The 14,793-nt window shown below is 38.5% G+C and overlaps 1 protein-coding gene across 2 annotated transcripts in view; it reads right to left on the reverse strand.

Annotated features, from left to right (window-relative positions):
- slc29a1a (solute carrier family 29 member 1a) overlaps nt 1-9,691 on the reverse strand; it is a 32,402-nt gene extending 22,711 nt beyond the window's left edge. The window contains exons 1-2 of one of the 2 annotated variants that reach the window (XM_066697355.1): nt 9,097-9,691; nt 1,827-1,910 (exon numbers count right to left, since the gene is read on the reverse strand). The gene's annotated coding sequence lies outside the window, so the exon portion shown is untranslated. Of the gene's footprint in view, nt 1-1,826; nt 1,911-9,092 lie in introns of both variants that reach the window. The other variant, XM_066697356.1, reaches the window with a different exon arrangement.
- Between the last annotated feature and the right edge of the window lie 5,102 nt (nt 9,692-14,793).

A 14,793-nucleotide genomic window follows, 5' to 3' on the forward strand; every position in this document is an offset into this window, starting at 1 on the left:
TCTACACTTCGGTAGCCAAAACAGTTGAATCAAATACTTCAAATTAATAATTAACATAGAATATCAAGAAAAAACTATAGAATACCAATAAAATGAGTGCACTGCAAATCCAGAATAAAAAAAAATAAAAAAACCTATTAGAAAGACTAAGAGACAGCTGGGAAAAAAACACAGGAGGCTTCTAAAACTAATATAAAGAGGATTTCATGTTGGAAAACCGAAAACCAATAAAAAAATAACTAAAGGTTTTATGGCCTAATTGTACAGGATGAAAAGGCACTCTCAGGCCCTTCCTATAGTGTGCCATTGTTTAACACCCTTAAGTCTTTTGGGGTAGGTGTCTAGCAACTTAGCACACCGCCTTGGTGCATTTTTTGCCCATTCTTCTTGGCAGACTTGCTCAAGCTCGCTCAGGTTGCATGTGGAACCCTTAGCAGCAGTTTTCTAATCTTTCCACAGATTCTCATTAGATTTCAACTCAGGACTTTGACAGGGCCGCTCAAGGACATTCACCTGCTTTTTGTTTAGTCACTCCAGTGCAGCTCTGGCCTTGTGCTATGGATCATTGACCTGCTGAGGTTTTCCTCTAATGCTTGAACTTTTCTCCATTCATGTTTCCTTCAATCCTAACTGCTGAGGAGAAGCATCGTCATATTGTGGAATCACGAGAATCACTAATAGGCTCTTTGTGATCTTTCAATAAAAGGATGAATGAGATTCCAAGAAAGGTTTGCAGCTAGTGACCAAAATGGCCAGATTGGCTCGGCCGCTCTTGTTCCTGTGCGAAAGTTATTGGTACTTAACTCGGTGACTGATGACATCCGTCCACATTACAATGTCAAAAGTATCCCAGAATAATATCTAGAGTTTCCACCACTTTTGCATACATTTGTAATACATATTTGAATAAACCCCACCATGCCAGTATTTCACACACAATTTGTAGTCACTGTTATTCATAGTATTCAGTTGAAATCTGGATACAAGTTTGACTTTCACCAGCTTCCGGTGTTATATTAAACATCTTTTCATGGTCTTTGTAGCTAGAGGGGACAGGTTTTATGTATTCTCATCCTCCATGTAAATGAGGAAGAAAGCAGAAGACTTTGAAGATGTTTTGTAATGCACCATGAACTATACAGATAAGGAAAAGTCTATGCAAATTCTAGGACATGTTGAAACAAACAGGGACCTGCTGGAAGACCATGTGTGTGTTTGACAATATTTAAATAATATAAAGCCATTTCCAAAACAAATGCTCCGATGCCATCAACTGACACGTGAATGTGGAAGCTGAGTGTTGTGTCGTTAGAGGTAAAAGGACATTTTTAAAGAGGGCTTTCCAAATTTGATTGAGGTTTCATCCAAGGGACATAACTGAAACAAAAGTTGTAATGGTCTGAGAGGAACCAAGACAATATAAGACATTGTGGCAGAAGCACAGCATTGACTGTAACTTTTCAGCCAGTGCAACAGCCGAACTCAGATTTTCAGCCACCTCAGTATTCATCCTGTAGGCAAATACCACATAACTATGTGATGTTGGGCATAATCTCAAAGGTGAACAGGAAAACAGACTTATCTGGGGATTAATTAGGGCAGAGTGGAATTGGAACTGGACACAGAAAGGGGGTTATGATTACTCTTTCCCAAAAAGCACAAGGTTAGTTTGAAAACAATTAAATTATTAGCATGTTTTCCTGATCCCCCAGCTTGATCTCCTGAGTGGACAGAAAGTACTACATATCAAAAGTCTAATGAAACCAAGCTGAAACCAATCTTCTGCTCATTGCATTATGTTTTATTATTCAGTATAAATGACCTACCTGCTTGGGGTCCAAAAGTAGTCACTTTGTGAGATGTCTTCACCAGATACTCCAACCAGTCTTTCCAAACCACCGTGTGTGATACTGTGCAGAGGACACACAAGTGTAAGTCCAATGTCTTCTCAAAATATTAACTGTAACCTTAACTCACTACGGCAATGCAAAGCAGTAAGAGGAAATAAGACTGTAAGAGACCCCTTAAACAGAGTGACTTGCAGACTGGGGGTCAAATACATAATACAAAGTCCAACACAGCAGTGATAAGAAGGGATTAATACTGGTGAACACAATCTTAAAAGCATTTGAAGAGTATTACAAATGCAAGACTGCTATCTTTGTTGATTTTTTCATGTATTGTTACTTGTTCTCGAAAAATTATAGTACTATTTGCATTTTCAATGGAACACCGATGATAATTTTGCAAACTACACACAAGATACAACACGCACACCAAAGGGAAATTCAGATGAAAAAGAAAAATATGACGATAAGCATTATGCGTTCCACGTCCATATCTTTGGAACAGACCAATAAGTAGGAGCATGTTGTTTTCAAACCCCGGACACCTTATCACAGAAAGAAATCACCAGGGTTCGGTAAGGTTAACGTGCCCTCCGACGCTCCTACTGAAAGATAACATCCTGCCAGTCAGGATGGGTTAGGGATCACACAATTGTTCTCTCTTCATACTCACACAATCTCAGCCCAAAGAAAACAAAAGCCATACCATCGGAACAGAACTCGAGCCAAAAACATCCTATAGGTTTTCATTTTTCAATTGTTTAAACTGCTCTTGGAAAAGACCTAAGGAAGCCATTACAACCATTCCATCAAAGCACACAATAAAGGCGGAGGGGTTGACATCCACTGCGATCAAAGTACGGCACTGGGAAAACATTCAACATATGAGCACTTTTAAAGATGGTACTTCTTCCCAGATCCACCGGCAGAACAGATGACGCCAGTTGTCTGAGATCCCATCTCCTTTGAACTCTCCACCACCACCTCAAGTACAAACCTCTTCTAACCTCTGCTTTCGATAAAGGACACTTCCGTATAAAAATCACAGTGTTTGTCTTAAACTTTTCACCTGATGGACTATTGCACGTAATGTTGCAAAAGGTGAACTATCAGTCAAACAAATGTGAAACACAATACTGAACTGCTGAACTTTTAGAGCCATTCTTGAGAGCCTCCCTGATCCTCCATTCTTGACTAAGTTACATGAAGCCTTCTGAAGCCAGTTGTTCATTTGCATGGTGTAGCCACTAGATTTATAACCAGGCATTCTTGTATTTTAGTATTTTGATAAAACCTTAAAGTGTACCATGGTTTTATGCATCTTCACATGTTTTTATAGTGTATAAATAAGATAGCTGTCTTCCAGATCATTTATATCATATAAGCAACTTTTAAAACTTTAAAATGTTAACCTAAGCAAATAATGTTGCCCAAATGATGTCAAAAGCGAGCATGTGTCAGGATGTGTTGTGTTATATAACTTCCAGGATAGCAGAAAAAATATAAATGCAGCGGATTTGTCTTCCCTAAGGGAACTTGAGTCATTATTATCAAGTCAGCCGAGTGTTAGTGTTTGCTGTTGTAGTTTCCATAAACAACATGAAGTGTTGCAGTGTCCACAACTGTGGGAAAAATTGTGAAAAGACAGTTATTATTTTCTCCTTTCCAACAACAGACGAGATTCATGTGCAGGTAGAGATTGTTTGTGCAAGTAAATGTTGAAATTGTAAGTTTAAAAATGTCATATAATTGATTTGGAAGAGTGCTATACATCTTACTTATACACTATAGCAACATGTGAAGCTGCAAAAAATCTGTGTATCCAACATTGTTTCCAATTAAAAGTATTCCTTCGTTGGCACTGGTACAAAAGCAGGTACTCCTCAAAATACTTCTGAGCATTTTTGTGTCTGCTGCAGACATATGTAGGCTTTGTTGGATTTAAAGCAGGAGTTGAGATTAATAATGCCAATGCAAGGGCAGCATTAAACTCATCCAGAAAAAACCTATTTGATACATACAAGGTACCATGTTTTCGAAAGAAAAACCTCAAATTATCAAATATACAACTCGAGGGCACTGACATGTTGGTGAATATTTGCGCCGGCAACTTCTCCATCAAAATCCGTGTCACTGGCAGAATTATTCTTAACTAAATGTGGGGAATCTGCCTTCAGTGGTTCAAACAGATGTCACTCAACTGTCGCTGGGCAGTTTTCCTAGTCAGATTCCATAATTACTTTGGGAAATAGACAGAATTCAATGAGGCCAACGCACTGGAAAAAGCTTTGATAAAATGGGATTGTCCTGCCATCACACAGCACAGTCAAGGATGTCACAGCACTTGCACCATGTTGACTGTGTAGCGGTCTGTTGCAGCTGAAGAACTTTAGAGTTAATTGTGAATAAAATAAAAACCTGAAATCATGACTGGAATCATCATTGGCATGAAATATTTAACAATTTTAGCTTTTTGTTCATTTTGACTAATGGTATCTCTTAATCTAAAAAATAAATTGATGCTCAGCAGTCTGACAAGATATAATCTCAAGAGTTGGGCTAATTGATTGTTTCAGTTTGTGGTATGCAAGATATCTGATAAAAGTCACCTGCACATGTAGTCCAATGTGAGAACTAAAAACAGATGTTCTTCCCACTCTTTAAAGTCTCTAACATTGGCAGACGTGAAGATGCTTCAAAATAAAAGCTGCGCACGAGACATTGCTTGACACAACTTACAACTTACTTGCTTACACAAACATTATTAGGTTGTCAACTGCATTATTAAAAACACTCCTGTATCATGATAGTGGGTCAGTGTGTTTATTTTCAAATAATACATTTGATGAAATTAGAAAATGGAACAATTCACTTTGACAATTCACCTGCACTGCAGCTCTATTTAGTTCCTGCTTGTTCTTGGGGCATGTTGCCTTCAGTTTTGCCTTAGAAATCAAAACAAAGCAATCAGGGAGATAACAAAAACATTAGGTGTGGTCAAATCAACTATTTGGTTCATTCTTAAAAAGAAAGAACGCACTGGTGAGCTCAGGAACACCAAAAGGCCCGGGAGACCTCGGAAAACAACTGTGGTGGATGACCGAATGACCGCTATATTATCTGCTCAGATTCAGCCATATGCTTCAAAACTCATTGGATGGCGCTTCACAGTGCAGATGGACAATGACCAAAACGCCCCAAGAACAAGCAGGAACTAAAGACAGCTGCAGTCCAGGCCTGGCAGAGCATCACCAGGGAAGAAACCCAGCATCTGGTGATGTCTATGGGTTCCAGACTTCAGGCAGTCATAGACTGCAAAGGATTTGCAACCAAGTATTGAAACTCACAATTTAATTCATGATTATTTTAGTTTGTCCTAATACTTTTGAGACCCTAAAATTGGGGGAACACATATAAAAATGGGTGTAATTCCTACACCATCCACCCAATTTGGATGTAACTACCCTCAAATTAAAGATGACAGTCTACACTTAAAGCACATTGTGATTGTTTAATTTCAAATCCATTGTGGTGGCGTACAGAGTCAAAATGATGACTATTGTGTCACTGTCCAAATATTTATGGACCTAACTGTAAATTAGATACAGATGTGACCCTTTTCTTCCCATGATTACAATTGACTTACATTCCTGAAACCATAAATGAACCAAGGAATACAATGGGTCTTGTATTCTGCAGCACATGATAATTGTGGGGCATGACACGTGAATGCAGTTTACAGTGGATGGACTGACTGATCGAGGATAATGCTGTAACATCATCTGGCCTTGCTTAATTCATCTCATTGGCATGTCTAACATCCATCTTGTCGTTTCACAGCACATCAGACACTGCTGGTAGTGTCAGGCAGCACCAAGTTAAAGATTAATGGTTGAAAAAGAAATAATATTATTTAACATTGTTTACTTCATAAAAGAAATAAACTCTCATCCATTGATACACTAATATTTCAGGATTTCAGACTTCTCTTTCCACATGTCATAATTGTGTGACACATGCTATAACATGCTGTCCTTTGTTGTGAACAAGAATCATAATAAATAATAAAAAACTTAAGAAAGGATAATCTGCCCTTATCTGTGAGGTATGTCTGGCACCAACTTTCAGTGTGTACTGGAAGGCATTGTCAGATCATTTTTAAATGAGTTATGAGTTTTTGGCATTGAGTAACCCAAGTCTCAGTATAGCAGAACACACCCGCTTGATTAAGGTACACTCATTCCAGATGTAGCTGAGTTTCATAATGAAAGAAAAGGCACATGAATATTATAGAAGCAAAACCACAAATCGTCATTATGGGTAATCAGCATTTCATTATAGGGAACTGCAGCCTGGCTGACCACCCACTCTAGGCAAATTGTAATCATCAGCACCAATTCAGTGTGCATATTCCATGGGGGATTCCTTCTACTGAAGAGTTTTGCTTTTTGTTCCAGTGAATCAGGACCAAATTATGAAAAAACTAAACCTGAAAACGGCCTTCTTTGCTTAATGGAAACACATGAACCAATCAAAATGACAGGATCTGTCAATGGCAATTAAAGATAAAACTGCACAATCCCTATAATGATACAGGAGTCACATCCAGGAGTCAAGCAATTTAATGTAGTAATGGCAACACTAGTCTTTAAAAATGTTACATGGCCATCATTTACATACTGAACATAGATTCTTTTTGTTGTTGTTTTAAATGTATCACCAGTCTTGAATAATTTGTCTTAATGTTCATGTATATGTTTTAGTCTTGAATTCAACCCATGAGAGTGCCATACAACTGGGACAATTGCTTTCGAAAATGACACGTCTCTCATGTTTTGCTGCTGCCATTGTAGGGCAAGGGTACAATTTTTAAACTGGTTTCTAAACAATATGTGACAGGTCTCATTCACCCACTGCTCTTTCATCCCGAGTAGGAATTTTGGAAAATAGAATATAACAATTCCTGAACAAAGACTTTGTGTTCCCCAGCTTGTGCCTCTGTATTCCAGTCTTCTACTCTCTCCAAACTTGATGCTTTGCTAATTGGTTGGCAGACAACTTGCTAATGTCAAAGTTACATAACCGAGCTCTCTTTCAATAGAGTTCTGTAACATTAAACAGTATACAGTAGCTACGTGTGTATTAATCATACTCTGGTTTGGCTCAACCAAGACAAGCTTATCTTTGCTTTTATCACAGACATATACAACATATATCCCGCACTTCAAAAATGATGGGGCTAGGGAGCAATCTTACTGAATCACAGCCAAAAAAAGATCAGAAAAAGCTATCAGTTCTAAAAAGAAAATCAATCAGGACACAAGTTCACTTTGCTGCAAACTTATTTCAACACAATATTCAGTGTTGTCAGTCTGTGTGTCACACGTAGTAAGTCTCATACATTTTATAGGACAGCTTCAGCAGTGTGTTGCTTTATGTTTTAGCCCTTTTGGCCATAATGTCCAGAGTCAGATTAAGAGTCAGACAACAGGTGTAGTACAGATAATCCCAAGGCGTATTCTATATATGATATAAAATCTTGGCAGTCATTTCTACCACATCCCACTACTCACCACCACATCCGTAAAAAAGCCAAACCAAATGGTCAAACTTAAGACAGCAAGCAGTGCATCACCAATTTCACCATCATGCCCAAGACCAAATCAAAATTTAGACATTCAAGAGACTTGTATCCCTGTGGTTTATTTAATCATTATTGCTACTACTTGTAAATGAAATGCGATATGGTACAGGTTTGTCATTTGAGAATCCAACTATATTTCAAAATTTGCTTCCTTTAATGGAGAGATAAAGCTGGGTATCATTTGTGCGGCAAATCGAACTGACAGGTCTTTTTAGAAAATGCTCATCTGCTCAAGGGAGGCATCACAGTTTTGAGAAAGCCGTCGGCTGAAGAATGAATTTGGATGCGGGGCTTGAATCTATGGATGCCTGGAACCTAACAAGACCCCCTACTCAGTTCTCAGCTTTGACCCACTTCCCTCCCATCACAGATTCTCACACAGCTCGGATCCCTCCCTGCCCACTTTGCAAAAGCCACCCGCGCCACTGAACTGCAAGGGGCTGACCTCTGGCACATCCGCTTCAGCTGCACAAATAAACCTCTCAGACTTACACACACCAAGCTGCGATCCCTCTGAAGTTAGCAGTTATGTGGACTCCCAAAAGAGTGTTCTCGACAATAACATCCCCAACCGCTGTCTGTCACTCCACTGCTGGGAGGAAAGCAGCGTGGAGCAGCTGACACATTTAAGAGGGATGCGTGTGTGCTAAAGGTGAAAAGCAATCTCCGCACTTCTCTTCTATTGAGGAAAACAACGGAAACTTTTAAAATAACAGCAACTGTAGCAATCACTATGACTCTTGTGAACACTATCAATATTTCTAAGAATGCAGAAGGTCAGCTACACCCTATACAAATAAAGAAAAAATAACATTTGGCTACTTGGGGTGACATTATTTATTTATTTATTATGATGATAAATATTATGATGGAATTGATTGAAAATTATTGCTTGTCTTCTTATTTCCCATACCATCTGGCCACTTTCTAAACTCGACCTAAATTATATGCTTTTTTGCGTTTTATCCCTCCTTATTCTTTTGGCATGCCCTCTTTGATGTCTAGCAGTTACACGTTTTTGTGCTTTGCAACTGTTTTCCTGTGCTTAAATCTTTGGATCCAAATCCAGTTCACAATTAAATGACGTTTGCAAACGATTTTAGTGCGAGTTCATACTTCTCCCCATTCCCTTGTCAGCATTCAGTTAAAGGGAAAGGCTGTTTTAATGCGTGCAAATCTCAGCCCTGCATTGGAGAGAACTGTAGTTCAATTTTCAGCTTTGATGTGACCACTTACACCATTCATAGTAATATTTTACAATATCAGAGAGGATAGTACATATTGAATACAACTAATATTACTACTGCTACAACAACAAAGTATGATTAACCTAGGGAGGGCGGACTCTGTTAATCTGTGATTGAACTTCAGTGAATCCCCAGGGCTTTTAAAGTCTCAAAACAAGACAAACAAACGAAAAAGCAACACATATGCATTTGGAATTCACATTTTCTGTTTAAATATCCTGTGTTTTTGCATGATAAATACACAAAGGACGTTGCATAAATATACAGCTCGATGTAGGGTGCAAAACACAACACTGTAGCAAAGTACTTTCCATGCAACTGTGAATCACATTATTAAGGTAAGTGGATACATACTCACGGTTAAAATGCGTTGACAGCTTCTCGGCACTTTTACAATATAGCAGTCTCTGTGACTCTGGTACACAAGGTACACAACTGATGATATTTTGTGTACACTGCTAGTGGTAAGCCTCTTTCAGCTCCACTACACAGCACACTATTAAAGGACGAGTGCTGGCAAGTCCACGATTCCTAACAACCTGAAATCCAGTTTCCAAAAACAAAAGAAAATCAGAGAGAAAAAAACCCTATGTACAGCTGTCTTTCTAATACAAACATGATGATACTGCTCCTTTTTTGGTTTTGGTTTTGGAGAAGTAATACTTGCATCTCTAGTTTCTAGTCTTACACAATACTGTTTAAAGTGCGTTCAGTTGCGCTTTTTCCTTACGTTTCTTGGCACATCAGCTAATAAATGAAAGCCAAACTAGTTCTCAAATATGTTTTGAATTTCACTTCATGCCATGTAATGAAAAACAGACAGTGATGTCATATATAGCCTGGATGTGGTTTTGGTTGGTTTGTTGGTTTAAAGAGTGACCCATTTAGGAATAATAGCTGACTTTCTGAAGTCCTCAGATTAAGAATGAGGGCCAATAAGATTTTGTGTTGATTTCCACAGTGTGTGTTAGTCCATATATCTCAGTGATAGAGTGATCAGTGTAAGTGCTTTTCCTTGCCCTTGTTTTTACCTGTTGATATTTGTATAAATAAGTCTCATGTTGAGCTGTATCTCTCTGAAGTGCTCTATGCGAGTTCTCTCCACTGAGGCTCTCTTGCTATTTTAGTCTTTGCTCTTCTCCTCTGCCAGTTAGATTCACTGGCTGCCTGTATCAATATCACATGTTCTCATTACATTATTAATAGCAGTGAAGTCCAAACCCAGGAATACACAGAACAGGTGTGGGGTGCACAGGATTGTTCTGTAGTACGATGTATTAAAAATAAACCGGACCAGGGTTCATGTGAAGTGATCATTAGCCAGTGAAGAAAATCTTGAAGTGGACAGTGAGTTCAGTCAAAATAGCTTTTCTTACTTAAATAAATAAATAAATAAATAAATAGTGGAAAGCCAACAATATGACTAACTAAGTGACAGTGCAGATGTATGGTGTCAATTGACTTTTTAGCTTAAATGTGACAATTTAGCAGAAAGATGAAAAATCTCCAAAAGGCCTGGGTTATAAACTCCATGCCAGTCGCAGAAGTGATATAAAGAGATACACTGTGATCGTGGATAAGTTGGTACAGATCTGAATTCTCCCCCAAACGTTTAGAACATTTGAAAGGAAACCCAGCAAGATAGAAACCATTTCAGAGATGCCTTATGGTTTCCAGTCTCTGTATGTCTACATCACTCACTGTCACGCAGTTTTTCAACGAAAAATGTTTCTCTATCAGTCACTGGTTCTTAAGCCTGGTCCTGGAGGTACCCCTTCCCCTTGCTGGTTCTTGTTCCAACCAAGCTCTCAATTACTTCATTGAACCCTTAATTTAACTAATAATTTCCTAAATCAGAGCCTTTTCATATTTTTTAACAGAAGTGGTTTTAAGTTTAAGTATAAAATTGTATAGTATAAGGAATTTATTATCTTATTAAGGAATCAACTTTTTATCAGTTACATAATTTAAAGAGTCAAATGTAAGCAAATTAAATTAAGGCTTCAATTAAGTAACTGAGAGCTCAGTTGGAACAAAACCCAGCAGGGTAGGTGGTACTCCAGGACCGGGGGTTGAGCTCAATTGTTGTGCTTGATATTGTTCTAATCAAAGCCACATTTTGGAGCAGGCACACATAATTAAAAATGTATTGTATGCAAAGGGCATAAGTAGATAAGTCAATATGTCAAAGAAGAGGAATTACAGGCAGGCATAAGGATAGATTAGTCACAGTATAATCTCAGATACTGTTCTAAACTCCAAAGAGCTTTCATTGATTATTTCTGTTATCACACAGTAAATGGAAAGGTCTTTTCCTTTTGAACTGCCAGGGAGTGCAGTCCACTGCAGACAGAATACTGACACAAGCAGTTCATGATGAGAAATCATTAACAGAAGGACTCCAAACATATTGTCAGCTACTATCAGTGCACTGCATTAGCTTTTATCTGATTCAGCACATTCTAAAAGCTTTGCACGACAACAGAGAGACTCTGAAGATAATCCACTTGCAGTTGATCACCATTCCTACAGAAGCTTTCTTATACATCTAGATCATCTGTCACTTTAAAGGCTTTCCTCCAGGCTTTGGATACAGTTAGGTCCATAAATATATGGACAGTGACACAATTGTCATCATTTTGGCTCTGTACGCCACCACAATGGATTTGAAAGAGGAAACAACAAACAAGTGCTTTAAGTGTAGACTGTCATCTTTAATTTGAGGGTAGTTACATCCAAATTTGGTGAACGGTGTAGGAATTACACCCATTTTTATATGTGGTCCCCCCAATTTTAGGGGCTCAAAAGTATTTGGACAAACTAACATAATCATGAATTAAATTGTGAGTTTCAATACTTGGTTGAAAATCCTTTGCAGTCAATGACTGCCTGAAGTCTGGAACCCATAGACATCACCAGATGCTGGGTTTCTTCCCTGGTGATGCTCTGCCAGGCCTGGACTGCAGCTGTCTTTATTTCCTGCTTGTTCTTGGGGGGGTTTTGCCTTCAGTTTTGCCTCCAGCAAGTGAAATGCTGCTCATTTGGATTCAAGTCAGGTGATTGACTTGGCCATTGCAGAACATTCCACTTCCTCGCCTTAAAAAGTAAACCCTCTGTATTTACTCTGGTGAAGTCTTCTCTTGATTGTTGACTTTGACACAGATACGCCTGCCTCCTGGAGGGTGTTCTTGATCTGGCCAACTGTTGTAAAGGGGTTTTTCTTCACCAGAGAAAGAGCTCTTCTGTCATCCATCACAGTTATCCATGGTCTTCCAGGCCTTTTGGTGCTTCTGAGCTCACCAGTGCGTTCTTTCTTTTTAAGAATGTACCAAATAGTTGATCTTGCTACACTTTAATGTTCTTGCTATCTCTCTAATTGGTTTGTATTGATTTCTAAGGCAAAACGCCCCAAGAACAACCAGGAACTAAAGACAGCTGTGGTACAGGCCTGGCAGAGAATCACCAGGGAAGAAATTCCAACACCATTCACCCAATTTGGATGTAACTACCCTCAAATTAAAGATGACAGTCTACACTTAAAGCACATCTTAATTGTTTGCTTTCAAATCCATTGTGGTGGCGTACAGAGCCAAAATGATGACAATTGTGTCACTGTCCAAATATTTATGAACCTAACTGTATATTTCACCGTAACACAATTGAATGCATCCATGCTTTAGCATCTGATAAATTACTACTCTAACAAAAATAATCATGGGTGTGTCTCTGTTGCAATATTACTAATCATACATTATAATAAAATAACAATTATCATAGTACATTTACAGAAAATAATACATTGTGTTGTATTTAATGCGCACCATACTTGAAATGTCTAATAACATTCTTGGAGGAGGCAACCCCCATTCAGGTCATTCACTTTCATCCAAGTACAAACACCCAGTTTGTAACACACACCACTAGAACTGGTTGCTTCACATCCCACCTCCTCCCCGGTCACTGCCTCTGCATGAGCTCCTTGGCTAAGAAGCTAAAACACATTAACAAACACGCAATACAAATTCACCAACACAACTTACATATCCCAGGAACAGGTCAGGACTATAGCCTGTCTCTGGTATGCAGGCTGATGTCCCAACATTTGCTACAAAGTTCAAATACCCCCTTATCTCATGGGAGGAGTGGACAAACTGCAACCAGTTATGTTTTTACTTTAGTTTTTTTCTATGTCTCCAGCCCTTCTCGTGAGCATAATAATACTTTCTTTCCTGACAGCGTAGTGGTTTTATACATCCTCAGGATACACAGATGACGAAGTAACAAATTTACTACAGACAAACATAAATACAGGTTAAGCCAGAGCCCTCCTCTCACATGAAGTGAGGAAAATAACTAAGGATGTGAGTTTGGAGAAGCCTTGTCGTATCTTCAGATAGATAATTAGTTGCAATGTTATCTATCGGAAGTGATTACATTCATTAAAATACAGTTGTACAAAACAATGTACCACATGCATAATAATTAACACAGACCTGAGTTTGTTACTGTTTTTGAAGTGTTGGATGAGCTGATTGGTGCTGGTCAGCGTTCTTCAGGCAGCAGATGAAATCAAATACATTGTTTTAAGTCCTCAACCAAATACCTGTGTCCCAAAACACACAATCTTTATACTGTTAAACTGTTTCAGCTGATTGAATATCCTAGAAGATAATGGCTGATTGAATCAATTCTAAAGACAGTAGTTGATTGAAATTACCAACATAATAGCTGTATACAATCCAAGAAACAATGCACCTAAGACAGAGATAGAGACTTTGGTGGCTCTTTGTAGTATCCTGAGAAGTTGGTATGAAACTACAGAACGAAATGCTTTAAGAAACTAAAAGTAGGCCACAGAAAGGGGTAAATAGAAACAAATGATTGCTTTATCTATAAAACCGAACAGGAAACCATTAATAATGTAAAGAATATAAAGAAAATAATAAAATAAAATGTTCCCACTGCACTGACATACTGAAACCATAACAGAGCAACTTTTACAAGTGAACATATGGCTTTCACAAACGCATAAATATTTATTCTTGAAACTATACATAATAATAAATGATATATGTCTGCTGAGCTCTGGTGTAAATATTACAGTTGATTCATCACAGTTAAGACAGGGTGTGCTGTGTCTGCAACACCTTACAAAGCTATTCAAGTCACACCAGCATTAAATAATATGTTTCAGTGTTGACATTTTGACTTTAACTGAACTTTGTAGTTCTTTTCTTGATGTCTGTGTGTTTCCTTCTGGAGCAACATGTTAATACAATTCGAAGAAAGACATTTTTGACTATTGGATGAGAGCCAATCTCTGAACAAATCTGTGTTTAATATTGAGAGGATAAGACACACAACCTTCTGTGCTTCTGTTCCTAAGGCCTCTCTCCTGGCTTGAGCCGGACAGATATTCGTGGCTTTACTCCAAGGTATTAGGGCAATTTTATAATGCAACGGAAAATATTTGATTGTGCTGCCTCCCTAGGAATATGTCTATTGGGTCATTGTTTTCCCACATTTATGTCTATAAGAATGAGATACCAACAGAGTAGCCAGACAGCTGCAGCCTAGTTGTGCTGTGGGAACGGTGCTGTGTTGTTTTATGTGAAGTGCAGAGTGATCACAGTGCACACGCCGACGCAGACATATACAAGTGTTTTTTTGTCTCTTTAAGAACCCGTTTCTCCTCACCTGACCCATATTCTCACTGGGATTTACAGGACACACTGAGTCGTGCATGTTTGCTACAAACTGCCTAGTCATGCTGTGGAAGCCGATCCTTTGATATCCAGAGGAAGGCTGGCTAACATCTGTATTCAGAACACAGCTGACACTTTTCATCTTTGGACGGCACAGTGTCTTTGAAATAGTTCCCTGAATGTGCTAATGTAATGCTCCCTGATGGCTGCGCAGTGACGATACATGCACATTTCATAGCTCCGTCTCTGGAATTTCAATATGCGTCGATAACAGTTCTGTTCTCTGCATATACACTATATACAGTTAGGTCCATAAATATTTGGACAGTGACACAATTGTAATCTTTTTG

The sequence above is a fragment of the Amia ocellicauda genome, chromosome 23, assembly GCF_036373705.1.
Source record: "Amia ocellicauda isolate fAmiCal2 chromosome 23, fAmiCal2.hap1, whole genome shotgun sequence".
In the NCBI taxonomy this organism is placed as follows: domain Eukaryota; kingdom Metazoa; phylum Chordata; class Actinopteri; order Amiiformes; family Amiidae; genus Amia; species Amia ocellicauda.